The sequence below is a fragment of the Lampetra planeri genome, chromosome 37 (genome assembly GCF_965212315.1).
Source record: "Lampetra planeri chromosome 37, kcLamPlan1.2.h2, whole genome shotgun sequence".
NCBI lineage: Eukaryota > Metazoa > Chordata > Hyperoartia > Petromyzontiformes > Petromyzontidae > Lampetra > Lampetra planeri.
In genome coordinates this window covers 8,686,877-8,701,814 of record NC_136143.1, presented here as the reverse complement: position 1 = coordinate 8,701,814, position 14,938 = coordinate 8,686,877, and the positions used below count along the sequence as shown (strand labels likewise).

Here is a 14,938-nt window from a genome sequence, read left to right as displayed (position 1 = left end):
ATCCCCATCCCTGTACACACACACCCCCCCAGACCCAAAACAACAACAACCGCCATTCACCACTAAGTGGCGGCGACATCACCATGACGCTTGTGCCAGGCTATGTGCACCTTGAGGCCACGTGAAGTGTCGAACGCCCGCTGGCAGGAGGTCACGGGGCAGACCCAGGTGCCACGGGTCGACTGAGATGACTGGCTGATGCACCACCTGTGCCCCCGACCGTGCCAACTTGCTGTGCTTTAGCTACCCGGCGCTCCGCTCGTTGTTGTGAGCGTCGCTCCTCCTTCCTCCGTTGTTGTTGGTGGGCGACTGCCTCCAACTGCCCAGTAGCGTCCTTTACGAGCCTCCTCCACAGAGGCCGATCTTGACACCGCTGGTACCATTCATCGGCAAGTCCACTCAGCTCCACATCCTCCTGTACCACGTCACTCCATCTTTTCTCTAGCCCGTGCCGCGCCCATTTAGCCCCCTCGATCCGGCCGAACAAAAGTTGTTTAGGCATGCGGTGGCTGGGCATGCGGGCTACATGACCCAGCCAATGCAGCCTTGCCTGCTGGAGGAGCTCACTGATGGGACTTTGTCCAGATCTTTCAAGGATATGTGAGCTCCTCACACAATCCAGCCTGGTTAAACCCAGGATGGATCCTAGGCAGGCCAGCCTAAATGTTTCTAACCGGCGAAGATGTTCCATTAGGGGGGTCCACGTTTCGCAAGCATAGAGAAGGGAGGGAATGACTGTGGCCGAGAATACCTGAAGCTTCGTGCAGAGTGACAGACCAGATAGCTTCCACACAGCATTACGCAACCGATGAAAAGATAATACCGCTCGACTGATTCGGAGTGAGACTTCTGCTGTCAAACTGGAGCTGGTCATGAGCACACTGCCCAGGTATGGGAAACTCTCCACTCTCTCCACAACTGCCCTATCACCAATTGCGAGTTGTGGGGGTGGAGTGTCCAATGGTACAAAATACCCAGGCAGGTGCTTAGTTTTGGTGGGGCTGATGGTAAGTCCCCACCTCTTAGTGGCAAGATCCAGGTTCAGCAGCAGTGCCTCCAACTCCTCCTCTGAGTGAGCAGCAATTACCAGATCATCGGTATAGATAACATGGTTGAGCAATAGGGAGCCATCCCTTGACCGGATCCGAGCATCGATCAGCCTCCCATTGTATCTGTACCAGATGGAAATTCTTCTGGTACAGCTATTGAAGGCTTCACGAACTACGTGGTCGAAATAAATGTTAAATAATGTGGGAGCCAGAGGACATCCCTGTCGCACGCCAAAGTGAATGGGGAATGGCTTCGATTCCCGGCCTTGTAGTTTTACCCGGGCCTGCTCACCATCAGGAAGGTCCTTAATGGTCGTGAGCAGCGGGTCAGGGACTCCGAAAGCACGAAGCACAACCCAGAGCCCAGGCCCCCTGATGGTATCATAGGCCTTGATCAGGTCAATAAAGCAGAGATGTAGGTCTTGTTGGAATTCCCTACACCTCTGCTGTAGCAGACAGAGAGAAAATATGGCATCTGTGCAGGACCGCCCTTTCCTGAAACCACATTGGGGCTCCGCAAGCCTCTCCTCAGCGTGCCTGGCAAGGCGATGTTGAATAATCCTTGCCAGGACATTTCCCGGCACATTGAGGAGTGAGATGCCCCTGTAGTTGTTACAGTCTGTGCGGTCCCCCTTCTTAAAGAGGGGGACAACCAGGGCATCCTTCAAATCCTGCAGAACCCGTCCAGTGGTCCAGACTGTTGTTATGATGGCCAGGATACGCCATTGACGCCTGTCCCCCCGGGGCCTCCGTTACAAGTTTAATACGTTTTTTACATCGTAGTTTAGTGGTAGTTAATTGAAGGTGGAGGGGTTACCAGCCCCTCGCACCCGTCCAGAGCCCCCATTTGGCCGCTGTGGTGGCTACAAACGCCATGAAGAGAAAGGCCAATCTACATTGGCTTTCTCTCCACGGCATTGCCCATCACCACGAGGAGGTAGGGGGTTGTTTTTGCCAGACCCACACCCCTGAGCCATGCAGAGCGCGGACAAATTAATCACGTGCGAATTACGGGTTGGGTGTGTGCGCGCCGCCACACGGCTGTAATTACCAGAGACCCGAGCCAACGGGAGGCTGGCAGCCAGCGCAGCGCAAAATCATTGGCCGCCTTTGCATTTACGGCCACCAAGTCGGCGGTGATTTAAGCCGCCGTCTGCGCCACGCACGATCTCTCCTCCCGCTCTTCTTAATTTTTCTTCTTTTTCACCCGGCCACCCGTCCAATGCGAGCCCGTCAACAAGGGGCCCTCATACGCGAGTTGATGGTGCGACTCGCTTGAAACAAACCAAAAAATGTTGGGCCCCCATCGGTGTTCATTGAAATTGCCACGCTTCTTCTTCTTACAACCGAGGCGAGGCTTGCGAAGCCGGGCCTCGTTGTTGTGTTTATGCCTGCGTGGTAGTTTGCAAGAGTTTGGGTGGTTTTTTTCTCTCTGATCTTTGCCACCACACGTTTGTAATGCAGACTTGGCAGTATTTAAGCGTTGATATCAGTTCGTCTGAGTTTTTTAATTACAATTCGTTTATATCGTCTGGCCCTCATCCAGCAGTGGATTGACAAAAGGGCATTGATTTTGGCATCAGAGTTGTCATGGCACGTACATTCGTTTTTAAGATAATGTTATTCTTTTCTCTTCCCTTAGTTAAGACCTGATCGACCACCCCATTGCTACCCAGTTAATTCATGGATGGCAGACTGGGGATACAAGGCGTTGTAGGGTTGATCTGTGACGTGTCCAGAAGATGACAGCATAGATATGGATTCTTGAATCTATCTGTGCAGAGGTTTGAGATATATGCACATGCATGAGTTGGGTTTCTCCAGGTCCACTGGTTTTTCTCCCACAATCCAAAACAGCACGCAAAAAAAGTCGTGAGAGCTCATACTCGTTGTATTTTTCGGTAAAGTCACGTAGGTATAAAATAAAATAAATCACGACGTTTCGATCGCAACACAAGCGACCGTCATCAGAACTGCTGACATTCGAAACAACCAAAGAGTATGGATTCCTGCAGTCACGAAAGCTTCAAATTAAGATTGTGAGAGCTCGTTCAGGCTTTAATGGGTCAATAATGGCCAGGTTATGAAGTTACTTCTGTAAATTTGGTTGTAACCAATTCTGAGATTACAGAGAAGAAGAACAACAGACACAGCTAAGTAGTCTGAAATTACTCATATGCTCCACGCTGTCAACAATTACATCCTCATCTTCTAAAGAACAGAGAAGAAAAACAAATTTTTGTGTGTCTAGCGCATCACTACAAGTGCTGAGATGTCACTTTCCAGGCCTGTGCTCTCTGCCAGGGTGTTTACCTCTCCCTGACTGGCGGTCAACTTATTTTTTTCTGCCTGTGCTCAATTTCCTCTCCACAACACCTGACACAGCAACATGTGCGGACACCGACAGAGCAATACGAGCGTGTTGTATAGTTTAAATAAAATCATTACGCCATGTCCTGTGGGTTAGAACAACAAAACGGGCAGGCTTTCTGCTTCGTCGCCAAATCAAAGTTTAAAAAAATAAAACAACGATTTATTCCATCAAACAATGGGCCCCCTGAACCGAGTTGAAACAAAGCAAATCAGGGACCAGTTTGTGACTTGTTTAATGCCGAGAACACTGCGCAACGGTACTCGGTGGGCCCAGACGCATTCCATTTTAGCGTCCTATAATCATCAGCAGGAGCCGATAGAAGTCCCCAAGCCAGCACGAGCCACGAAGCTCCCCAGAGCTGAGTTCCTGAAACTCGCTAGAGCTGGGATCCTGAAGTTCCCTAGAGCTGAGTTCCTCAAACTCGCTAGAGCTGGGATCCTGAAGTTCCCAGAGCTGGTTCCTGAAGCTCTCTAGAGATGGGTTCCCCTTCCACTCCCTCCGGCAGCCGTGGCCTCCATCGCCTCCGTGGGCTGGAGAGGGGAGCGATCTAAACATAAAAAAAAAATGTTTTCAACAACTTGCAGGCGGATATGCTATGTCACGTTGAAATGTCCCATTGCTATTCATACAACAACACAGCCCAGGAGTTGAGCTAAGCGTGGTGACGTCATTATTCTAGTGAGGACAAGTTGAGTTTTCACCTTGCTACTGGTGTTTGTCAAGGCGGGGAATCGAACTCAGGTCGGGGGGGGGGTTCAGGGCACAGCGAGCCACACACCGTGACCGCTCCTCTCCTGCCTGTGCACAAATGCATTGCTGTGATGTACAGAGACGATGCCTGCACAGCTCAAAGTCTGTCCAATGCCTCAACGTCCGACGAATGCGAGGCTGCCCATCAGCAACAACAACAAAAACAGCGACACATGGACAAATGCCTGCACCACATTCAAAGAGTCGCGCTAATTTTGCGATGCAATGTATTCCTAGAATCAATACCTATGCTCAGTGATCAATGACGCGATCATTTTTTTTTCCTAACGAAGAACATCAATTCCGTTGGTATCGACCGCTCCACGCTGGTTAACACATTCGCGTGAATAATGCGAAGCAGCATAACTGCATTAGAATTGAGTGTCACACTCCAAAAAATTACTTAAATATCGGATATCCTTCCAACAGGGGCTGCTCCATGTAAGGTCCGCTACAACTTGGTAACAAGGTGCACTTCGCCTGTTGCAGATATTTTCCTTTAATCGCGGTCCGCGAACACACTCCGGTATATTCACATAATCTAATGAATTTAACTTAAGTAATTTCTCGGTGACCAATCCACTTGTCTCCCCAGTGGCGATGTGTTACACACCGCACCAGGTACTCATTTAAGGCTGAGTCGACCTAGGGGAGGCCCGGGACCGGTTCAGATAATCGTCACTGGTGTTGGCCATGAGCGGGAATCGAACCCGGGTCGCCAGGTTCATAGCGCAGCGCGCTAACCGCTACACTACCGCTCCCCACACAAACAGAGACATACACAGACACACACACACAAACAGAGACACACACACAAACACACACACAAATACACACACACACAGACAAACACACAGATACACACACACAGACACACACACACAGATACACACACACAGACACACACACACAGATACACACACACACAGATACACACACACACAGACACACACAGATACACACACACAGACACACACACACAGATACACACACACAGACACACACACACAGATACACACACACACACACAGATACACACTCGCACAGTGCCAATGACAAATATGAACTCCGGTGGTAGCCGGAGTGAGGCTGCCCAGGTGAAGTTGTGGCCGCGCTGTATGAAACGCCACGCTCCTCCAGATGGCATCCCAATCGAGTAAAGACCCTGGGCTCGAGTAACGGGATTCCCTCTCCTCCTCCCTGGTGGCGTTGAGCCTCCAAATCCACGATCAATCAAATCTCTTCAGCCACATCGGGGCCCGCACAGGGAGAGGCACCGCCAATGCGAAGCACCGTCTCACTGGAGGCTCTCCTCCAACAGAGCTGCCCCCCACCCCCCCCCACAGAAACTCTCTGCGGCTACATCATTAAGAACGTCTCTCTCTCTCTCTCTCGCTCTCTGTTTAAATCATTTATATTAAGTTCGCTTGCTTGCTTGCTTAGGACACATATTCACTTGAAGATATTTTTTGTTCATGTTTTTTGTTTGTTGCGGTTGCACCCGATTCAAGAGCCGAATGGCTCACAGGGCTATACCTAATAAATGAACTTGAACTTGAGGACCGTGCAAATCTTTCGGTCGTTTTTTAACCCACTTCCCGTGATCCAATCGAGCTGACATTTTGCACACAGACTCGTTGTGCGTGACAATTAATTTTCGTGAAAATGTTTTTCCAAAATTTTACACTGTTTAGGGAATTTTTGTTAAATATTTATTTACCAATTGGTTAATGCTGGCACACAATCTGACTCATAGGTGGCAGCCATCTCAAGCCAGTGGACGAGAGGACTCTAGTCGCCACGCATATAAAGGATTTATAGTGAAAAACTTTGTTTTTACGGGTACATTTTTTCTTTCTTATTTTTTTACGATCAGAGAAAACAAGAAGATGCTCGGTGTAGTCGGCACTTTGCTTCGTTCATCATTTAGTTTTTTTTTTACTTTGCTTTATGTAACCCCCCCCCTCTCTGCCCCCCCCCCCCCTCTCTCTCTACCCCCTCTCGCTCGCTCTCTCTCTCTCGCTCTCTCATCCCTTGTCCATTTCACCCTGAACGCGACACTCGAGTCTCTCTTTACGCCTCTCTGGGTCAAATTAAAGTGGCCGAGGAGGCGACGTGACGGGCCAGGCGTCTTGGCGATGAGACACATGAAGTGTTCCGCGTTGTGCCGTGGGCCGACTCGAGGTCTTCCTTGCACCCTCGTCTCGCTCAACGTCCCCTCCCGCCAGCCCCGCTCTGTCCCACCACTCCTCACCGTTCTCCCCGCTACCCCACCGACCCCTCTCTGCTTTTGCACAATCACCCCCCCCCCCCCTTTCTCCTTCTTTGCGGGCACCATTCGGCTCTTGCGCGAAGTAAAACCGCTCACTCGAACTGCACAGCTGGCAGCGAGAGAGAGAGAGAGGGGGGGGGATATGTCGGGGGGGGGGGGGGTTACAGTTACGTAACACGAACCTATTCAAGCAAATCTGGACTGACATGTAGTCATTTCTGGCTCATTGCTTCGAGTGGAACACGTCTCGCGGGCGACTGTGCGCAGTAGGCGGGGGTCGTTGCGACTCGGCACGTCCCGCGAGTTTATGCACTCCGCAGCAGGTACTCATTTGAGGCTGAGTAGATCTAGAGGAGGCTCAGCAGCGGTTCAGATAATCTTCACTGGTGTTGGACGCAAGCAGGAATCGAACTGGGGTGACAGCTCACCAGACAAACACACGCATGCCTCGGCTAAGGGGCCGTCCATAAATGACGTCACGCGATTTGGGACGATGTTTTACCCCCCTCCCATCGTCATACGGCGTCACAAAAAGTCAGACCCCCCCCTCAAATATGACGTCACAAAGCTCTGCCCCCCCCCCAAATAAAACATGCTTCAAATCGCTTTAAACTATTATCATTGTAGTGCGTATTTAATGTGGCGCTGCACTCTGATGTTGTACGAGAAAACATTTATTAAAAAGTCTATTCAATTAAGTAGAAGGTGTCGGCTAGTCTATATATATAAAATCGCAAATCTGTATGTCTGTCTGTGTGTGTGTCTGTCTGTCTGTGTGTCGCCGGACCATACGCAGTTTCATTGGACGAAATGTGAGGGATTTGCGAGACACGATTGGTCCGTTTGGTTTTCCACGGCGGTTGCCCCTGGCAACGGGTAGCGACGCATTCGCTGCGGGGTGGACGCCATTTTTAATTCCCGTTAAAAATATGCGCACGCATTAACACGCGACTCTGAGGTAAATTCATCAAAGTTTCACGTCCTCTTCACTCCCCCCCCCCACCCCAATGTGTGCAATTACTATTATAGGGTCGGTAGATAATACAATTATAGCGATTAGACAGTATTATTGTAGCGCGGGGGGGGGGGGGGGTAACGGCCCCAGTACCCAGCCTCAGCCGGGTGGGCAATTTAGGCGAGGCCGGAGGCTCTGCACGGTACTAGGCCTCGACACCCCACCACACTATAGGCCGTACATATTACTGCACAGCGGCCGAGGAGATCGTGGCTGGGGGGGGGGGCAGGGGTAGCAGCCCATCAGTGTATATGTGTAAGGTTATTAAGAAATATATTTTTCACCCGGGCAACGCCGGGTACTTCTGCTAGTAGTTATTTAAAGTTGTGTATTTTGATGTGACGTCACATTTCTCAACCCCCCCCCCCCCCCCATCGTCACATCGTCACAAATGTCTGCCCCCCCCACTAGGTGCGTGACGTCATTTATGGACGGCCCCTAACCACAGAAGGCGATGGATGTGGCTGATGTCTTCATGTACAAACTTCCTTGTCACAAGCCTCATCCGTGATTTGCTTCACAACTGACTTGTGAGTTGGCGCTGATGCCAGCATTGGGGCAACTCTGCCAGCTCATGCGTTCGAACGGGGATCGATTAAAATAAAGGTACCACTTTTTGGAAAGCAAATCATCAAATCGAAAAACTGCTCGTCAAATAAAAAAACTGACACCTACTATGGGATCTGGGACTTCCACCGCTGCCTCAGGCCTGCCAATGAAGTTGAATACAGATACAGTAGATCATCGATTATATACAGATCATCGATAATCCAGGGAGGGAGTGAGTGTCGGATTTTCAAAAACGCCAAATAATCGCTACATCAGCATTACTTAAAATAGCTTATTTTTGCACATTCTCGTATGACATGTTTTAGGTGGTATGTTTCAGTGTTTTTAATTAGTTTACTGCAATTACATTGCCAATAATGAACATCCAAACAGAGAAAAATACCCGACCATAAAAAGTGACCGTATTTTACGTGACCGTACTTTTCACGCCAATCTCGAAGGCTCCGCGTGAGGGTGATGGAAATGCGTGCAGTATTTTAATTAAGTTGCATGCGGTGTGCCAATGTACTCTCTGTAATATTTGACACTGAAATCAAGCGTGGCTATCTTTTTTTTTGGTCACGCACACGGTGCCCATAGCTGGACTGGGGACATCATTTGGAGCGATTTTGTTGGAAGCAGCCGGATATCGAAATCAACTCTTATTAGTGAGCGGTTTCTTATGGGGGTTAGCGTATCGGTCTTATTCGGTACCCATTCACAACTTTGTCACGCAATTAACGTGCCGGCAAAAAAAGAAATGCCCATGAGTCTTCCGATGATTGGAAACGTAGATGACGATGGTAATGGCGTGTCATTACTTTTGTTGACCTTGGAAGTGGGATATCATTGCCGTTTCTCCATGTCAAAAATAGTTTAGTATTTTATTTTACTGAGCAGTGTTTTTTTTTTTAAAGTCACTGAAGCCACAGTGTAGGTATCCTCGCTGCATGCACAGTATGTGTCTACAGAGCATGACATTACAGATTTTTTTTCCTTCCCCTCTATGGAAAGTGATAAAATAGACTGTTAATTTGGTTTCTATTTTTGTGTAAATAGCTCTTAAATGTTGACAGTGATTCAAATAATAATAATAATATAATCCTGTAGGGAGAAATCAACACTTACGTCTTTTGCACGTGAAACTTTATATATAGCGTTTATATTTACACGCACAGCGGTGTGTGTGTGTGTATATATAGTTCATGCCTATAATTATCAGTCTATAAAGAAGTAGCATTCCCCTTGTGCGGTTGCTTAATAATTGGATGTATTTATAAATTGCCTAACCGATAATTACAGCGGCAAATGCGTTGGTTGATGCGAGCCTCTAGGGTCCCGGGCATGGCTTCATCGGAGCGTCAAAGGGGGCTCACGCGATGTGCGATCCCCCTTCTCGGCTTGTGCTGTCACCATCCTGGAATCTCACAAAGATCCGTGGGAAGAACGCTGGTCGGACAGAGTGGAACGATGCCGACGTCCAGAATAGACGCCTCGGTCGAGACCCAAACACCGCACCTCCTGGCTTTGACATTTCCTCGAAGGCACTGGGTGGCGTAACCATCAAGCGCATCAGATAACACTGGTCAACACACTTTTTCTGGGATAAGGTATTCCAACGGTTTCAAGGTAAATTTGGGGTGCTGATGCCAAATCTGGCATCAGGTTTTTGAGATATCAAATATTGCATTTTCAATAAAAACTGCAGAAGAAAAATTGTAAATAAATGTGGATATCTACATAAAATGATATTATAAACCAGAGGTGTGGACTCGAGTCATGTGACTTGGACTCGAGTCAGACTCGAGTCATGAATTTGATGACTTGCGACTCGACTTGGACTTGCATAACAATGACTTTGTCCCACCTATGAGATGTGGACTCGAGTCATGTGACTTGGACTCGAGTCAGACTCGAGTCATGAATTTGATGACTTGCGACTCGACTTGGACTTGCATAACAATGACTTTGTCCCACCTCTGTTATAAACACACTATCCTAAAAATACAGCACCGTATTTTAACACTAAAGCAGTCACTGACTCGCAACAACTTGCAATCATAAGTGACAGAGTTAATTTCGGGTAAAATCAATTAAAATGGGGTATGCAGATAGCATAAAAATGAGATGTGATAGAGCAAATCTGAGATCACATTTGGAATCAGCACCCTGAAATTAGTCTAAAACAGCTGCAATAGTCCAGGCCAGAAAAAAATGTTTTTTTTTGTTGTTGACCAGTGTAATCCACAGGCCGATGTGCGCACATCTCCTTCATGAGTGGAACAATGAAAGACGCGCCACAGCAGTGCGACTCTGGCCAAGAAACCCCGCATCTATGGACCGTATCGTAAGCCACCGTAGTGGCCGTCCATAAATGACGTCACGCACCTGGGGGGGGGGGGTCAGACATTTGTGACGATGTGTGACGAGGGAGGGGGGGGTTGAGAAATGTGACGTCACATCAAAATGCGCAAATTTAAATAAATATAGACAACACGTTCTACTCAATTTAATAGACGTTTTAATAAATGTTTTCTCCTAGAAGATGAGAGTGCAGCGCCACATTAAATACGCACTACAATGACACTAGTTTAAAGCGATTTGAAGCATGTTTTATTTTTGGGGGGGGGGGGCAGAGCTTTTGTGACGTTATATTTGAGAGGGGGGTCTGACTTTTTGTGACGCCGTGTGACGATGGGGGGGGGGGGGGTCCAAAATCGTCAAAAATCACGTGACGTCATTTATGGACGGCCCCATAGTCTGCGCTCCTTCAACGTAGGAGGAGCAGCAAATCCACACGAACTCTCTCTTAAAGTCCTCTTGTGTCTAGCAGACATAGGCATTGAGCTCCTCAAACATATTGCCCATTCGCGATAATAGAAGAAGAAAAAAATTTACCCGTAAAAACAAAGTTTTTCACTATAAATCCTTTATATGCGTAGCATCTGTTTTATTTTATTATTCATTTCTGTTTTTCTTGAGTAAGAGTTTCATTTTTATCACATTGGTATTTTAAATTAAATATAAAAAAAAAAAATCCTAAAATGTTGAAAATTTTGGGAATTTTTTTTCACGAAAATAAATAGTCACGCACAACGAGTCTGTGTGCAAAATGTCAGCTCGATTGGATCACGGGAAGTGGGTTAAAAAAACGACCGAAAGATTTGCACGGTCGTAAGCGCGCAAGCAAGCAAGCAAGTGAACTTAATATAAAGGATTTAAAAACTGCTTCCTCTTCTGAGTCAGTCCCAATTTCCTTCAAACGAATGTTTACGGTGGAGCACAACGCGCTCCTGATGACAAGTCAGAGCAGACGACGGAGCGGGAATCCAACATCGCGAGCAGAGCACCTGGACGTGCACTCCACTGAGGACTCTCTCTCTCTCTCGCCGTGGCCATACGGAGTTAATGTTGCTTCTTAGAAATCGGCGTTGCTGGGAGGGTCGATCGGTTGGGGTCAGAGTTCAACGTTGGCCAGCAGAAAGCCTGGTGCGCATCAGCCGAACTGTTGATTTTCTACGCGAATAGTGTTTTGTAAATCGTAAATTAACGGATTGCGTATGGAAATCGTTATTCATATGAATTGTAATTGTTTTAAAAGAATGTCTTGAAAATGCTTATCATGTTTGACAAACAATTTGACGCGAAGGCTGTGTGTTTTTGTCCCATTCACGGGGGCTGAATACATAAACTCTGTACATCCACGCTCAATGACTTTACCGATCTTAATTATCTTTGTAAAACCACTGCTGGATGAAGGTAGATTTTGGGAGGGTTGGGGGTTTCTTGTTTGACGATGAGTCTAGATTTGAAGCGTTCGTGACTGCAAGGATTCATACTCTTAGTTTTTTCGGTAAAGTCACGTAGGTAAAAATGAAATTGAAAAATTAAATAATAATGATAATCCAAGGGATACAGCAAATCTGGCTGTGACTGGTCCCACCTGATGACGGGAGACTTGTGTTGCCTCCGAAACGTCGTGATTTTTATTTTTTTATTTTTTATTAATTTTAATTTAATTTTTTACCTACGTGACTTTACCGAAAAAAACTAAGAGTATGTTTGACGATGCTTCACCACAGTTCAAATATCACTCGCCACTCATTGTATCTCCAGCTGGGAATGGAATTTAGGTTGCCGGATTTATAGCATAGTGCGCTAACCACTGCACCACCGCAATCAAAGTCTATTTGGGTTTTCATTGAATTTTATTGATTGCAATTCCTAGAAGTAAAACGTTTTGGTTTGATTGACATGCACCAACCGCTCCTTGCAAGCAAAATCTAACATGCATACCTCTCGAATGTGGATATCGAGTCCTATTTGCAGTGACCTTGGGAGTAGTTCTGTGAAGTCATCTTTCAGGGCACATTCTCTCCACACAAGGTGGTCCTACTGCCAGCTGTGGGATTTGCAAGTGTCAATTTGTGATGATACTAATGGAACAATGAAATAAAGCGGTGGGTTTACCTACTCTGCTTAAGATTTTTTTTATTGTTATCCCAAAACAAGTGTGAATAAACATGCCGATTGCATTCCCAAGTTTCAATTTCAATTTAATCTAAATTAGTTTTTATTTTAATCAAAATATGCATTTTTCAATTTCCTATTGAACATTTTCAATACAGAGTGAATAATGTTTCCATTTCAGGACACTTACTGTCGTGAGGGTCAACGTGATCTCAGCAGAACAGTCTGGAAATGTCATGACAGGCCCTCTCAGCCGACATATTTTAAGGGGAGAGCTATTTCACACAAACACTCGGCCAACACTTTGTTGTTCCATGTGCAGCCAACTGCGCGCCCAGCCAACAGGATGCAACACGCACACAAGCTCCTGGGCCGAGTTAAACACGAAACCAGATCTTCACAATGGTAGTGGGATCAATGCGGGCCAGGCCCAGGCAAACGTAGAACACTTGAGGATTTGGTTTTAGGTGGTGTTGGGGTGGCTGCCTGAAATTCAAAACTATGAATAATAACCGCAAAACGATGCCAGTTGGCCAAGTACGGTGCGAATAAGTTCAACATATGCACGTACGCTGACAAAAGGGTTGCACGTGTAGTGTATGCTATCATAACGCTCAAAGTGTGGATTTGGGCCATCGTGAAGTTGGCACACGCAAACCCCCCCCCCCCCCATCAATCACAACCCAAAAAAGCCCAACCCTGTGTGTCCAGAGGAGCAGGCGGCAGGGCCCAAACAGAATAAGTAAAATTAAAAAAAAACTTTTTTAAAAACACGCTTTTATGAAATGTACTAGTAATGGAAGAACTCCACGACTCCAGGAAGTGGCCCCGAAGCTTGCCATCACGTAAGAGACCGTGGCCAATTACAGCCAAGATCAGTTGACCGTGGACAATTAGACCCAAGCCGAAACATAAAATGTAAAAAATTATGTTTAAAAATATATATTTTTTATGATAGAATATAGTATGGTCATCAGTATGACATAATTATACCAAGTTTGCAGTCGATACCACATTGGGAAGTGGGTTAAAATTGAGTTACAAGATTTGAGGATACAACAACGACAACAACAACGACAACAGCAACAGACAGAGTGAGTTAAATGAAAGCGCGTAAAAAGGTTGGGGCCTAAAGAAGAAGGGGCAGGTCCTATAAAGGAAAGTCGTGGAGCCGAAAGTGGATTGGGCCGATTCGCGAAGAGGGTGGAGCCTAAAGAGGAAAAGGGGCGGGGGCCTACAAAGATTGAACCGTTCATTTAAGGTAATTACAGGATGAACGGCACCGTCAAATGCGTGAAGCGTGCGGCCGTCATACCGTTAGTTGCCGATAGTTGCGGCCACAGGCCAACTCGCGCACGGTATGTGCAATGGAAGCGAGCCACTGGCAGTTACCGCTTTATCACTCACTGCGCTGGATTCCCTCCTGTGGCCCTTTACACAGATGTAAAACTAATCTCACAGAGAGGGAAGTTTCAGGTCGTTATTCACTCACGGCGCGAAACTGCCGTCGAGCGCCGCTGTGCGCGTTGTGTGTTTGTGTCTCGTAACTCAGCCCGGCGTCTCGCGCGGTGAATCTCACCCCTTCCCCGCAGACCACCGAATCACACTTACGCGAGATTTTGTGCAGCGATAAGTTATCGCGACAGGGCACGAAATAACCCGACGATGCCAGTTCTAATAAAACTGGCGCCGTGAAAATAATTTAAGAGGCTGGATAACCGCCCCGCGGCTCGGCTGAATACCCGCGTCGCCGCTTTGTGGGGTCCACGGTCAAGCCGAGAGGATTGTTTCCCGATTTGAAGATTGACTAAACGATGTTCTAGATGTGCACAGAATGTTGACTTACGCGAGAAGCAATTAAATTTTCGAGGATCAGGGGCCTGGGCACAGAAAGTAAAACTGCGTAACAGCCGCACCAGGCATCGGTTTGCGTAGGCTCCGGAACTGCACAGTGACGAACGCGGAGCGTCATCTGTGCGTGTCGCAACAAGATCGGAAACGTGGACGTGTGTGCGTATGTTGAAGTTATTTCGTAACCGTACGCTGCCAAGCGTGCTAATCGGAGTCGCTGGGGAAGGATAACAAACTAACACACAAAACATGGGTTTCCAATCTAGATTTAAAAGCCTATGGCTCCAGTGGCTTCTTAATATCAGAAGGAAGAGTGTTCCAGATGGAAGCGCATCTGAAAGCGCATGACGGGATGACCGTCTTTGTTCAATGGATGACCGGAGTTCAAGTGATGGTGTATGCTCCATGACGAGATTAGCAAGGTATTGTGGTTCATTTGTGGCAATCTCTTTGTGTGTAATGAGTGCGAGCAGAACTTTGTGGCATAGAATTGCGCTCGAAACACACAAACAACGCAATGCACATCATAACCGGAACACTGAAACCGGCACCAATTCCCCGGCTCCCTGTTCTGGCAGATATTCTGCACCCAAAATATCCGCAGAGAC

The 14,938-nt window shown here is 47.3% G+C and overlaps 1 long non-coding RNA gene across 1 annotated transcript; it reads right to left on the bottom strand.

Moving 5' to 3' along the window:
* Positions 1 to 2,922: 2,922 nt before the first annotated feature.
* LOC144731029 (uncharacterized) lies at positions 2,923 to 14,628 on the bottom strand. The gene is made up of 2 exons (XR_013587887.1): positions 14,326 to 14,628; positions 2,923 to 3,970 (listed from the first exon to the last, which is right to left on the bottom strand). It is a non-coding gene; the product is annotated as an uncharacterized LOC144731029 (long non-coding RNA).
* Positions 14,629 to 14,938: the final 310 nt, after the last annotated feature.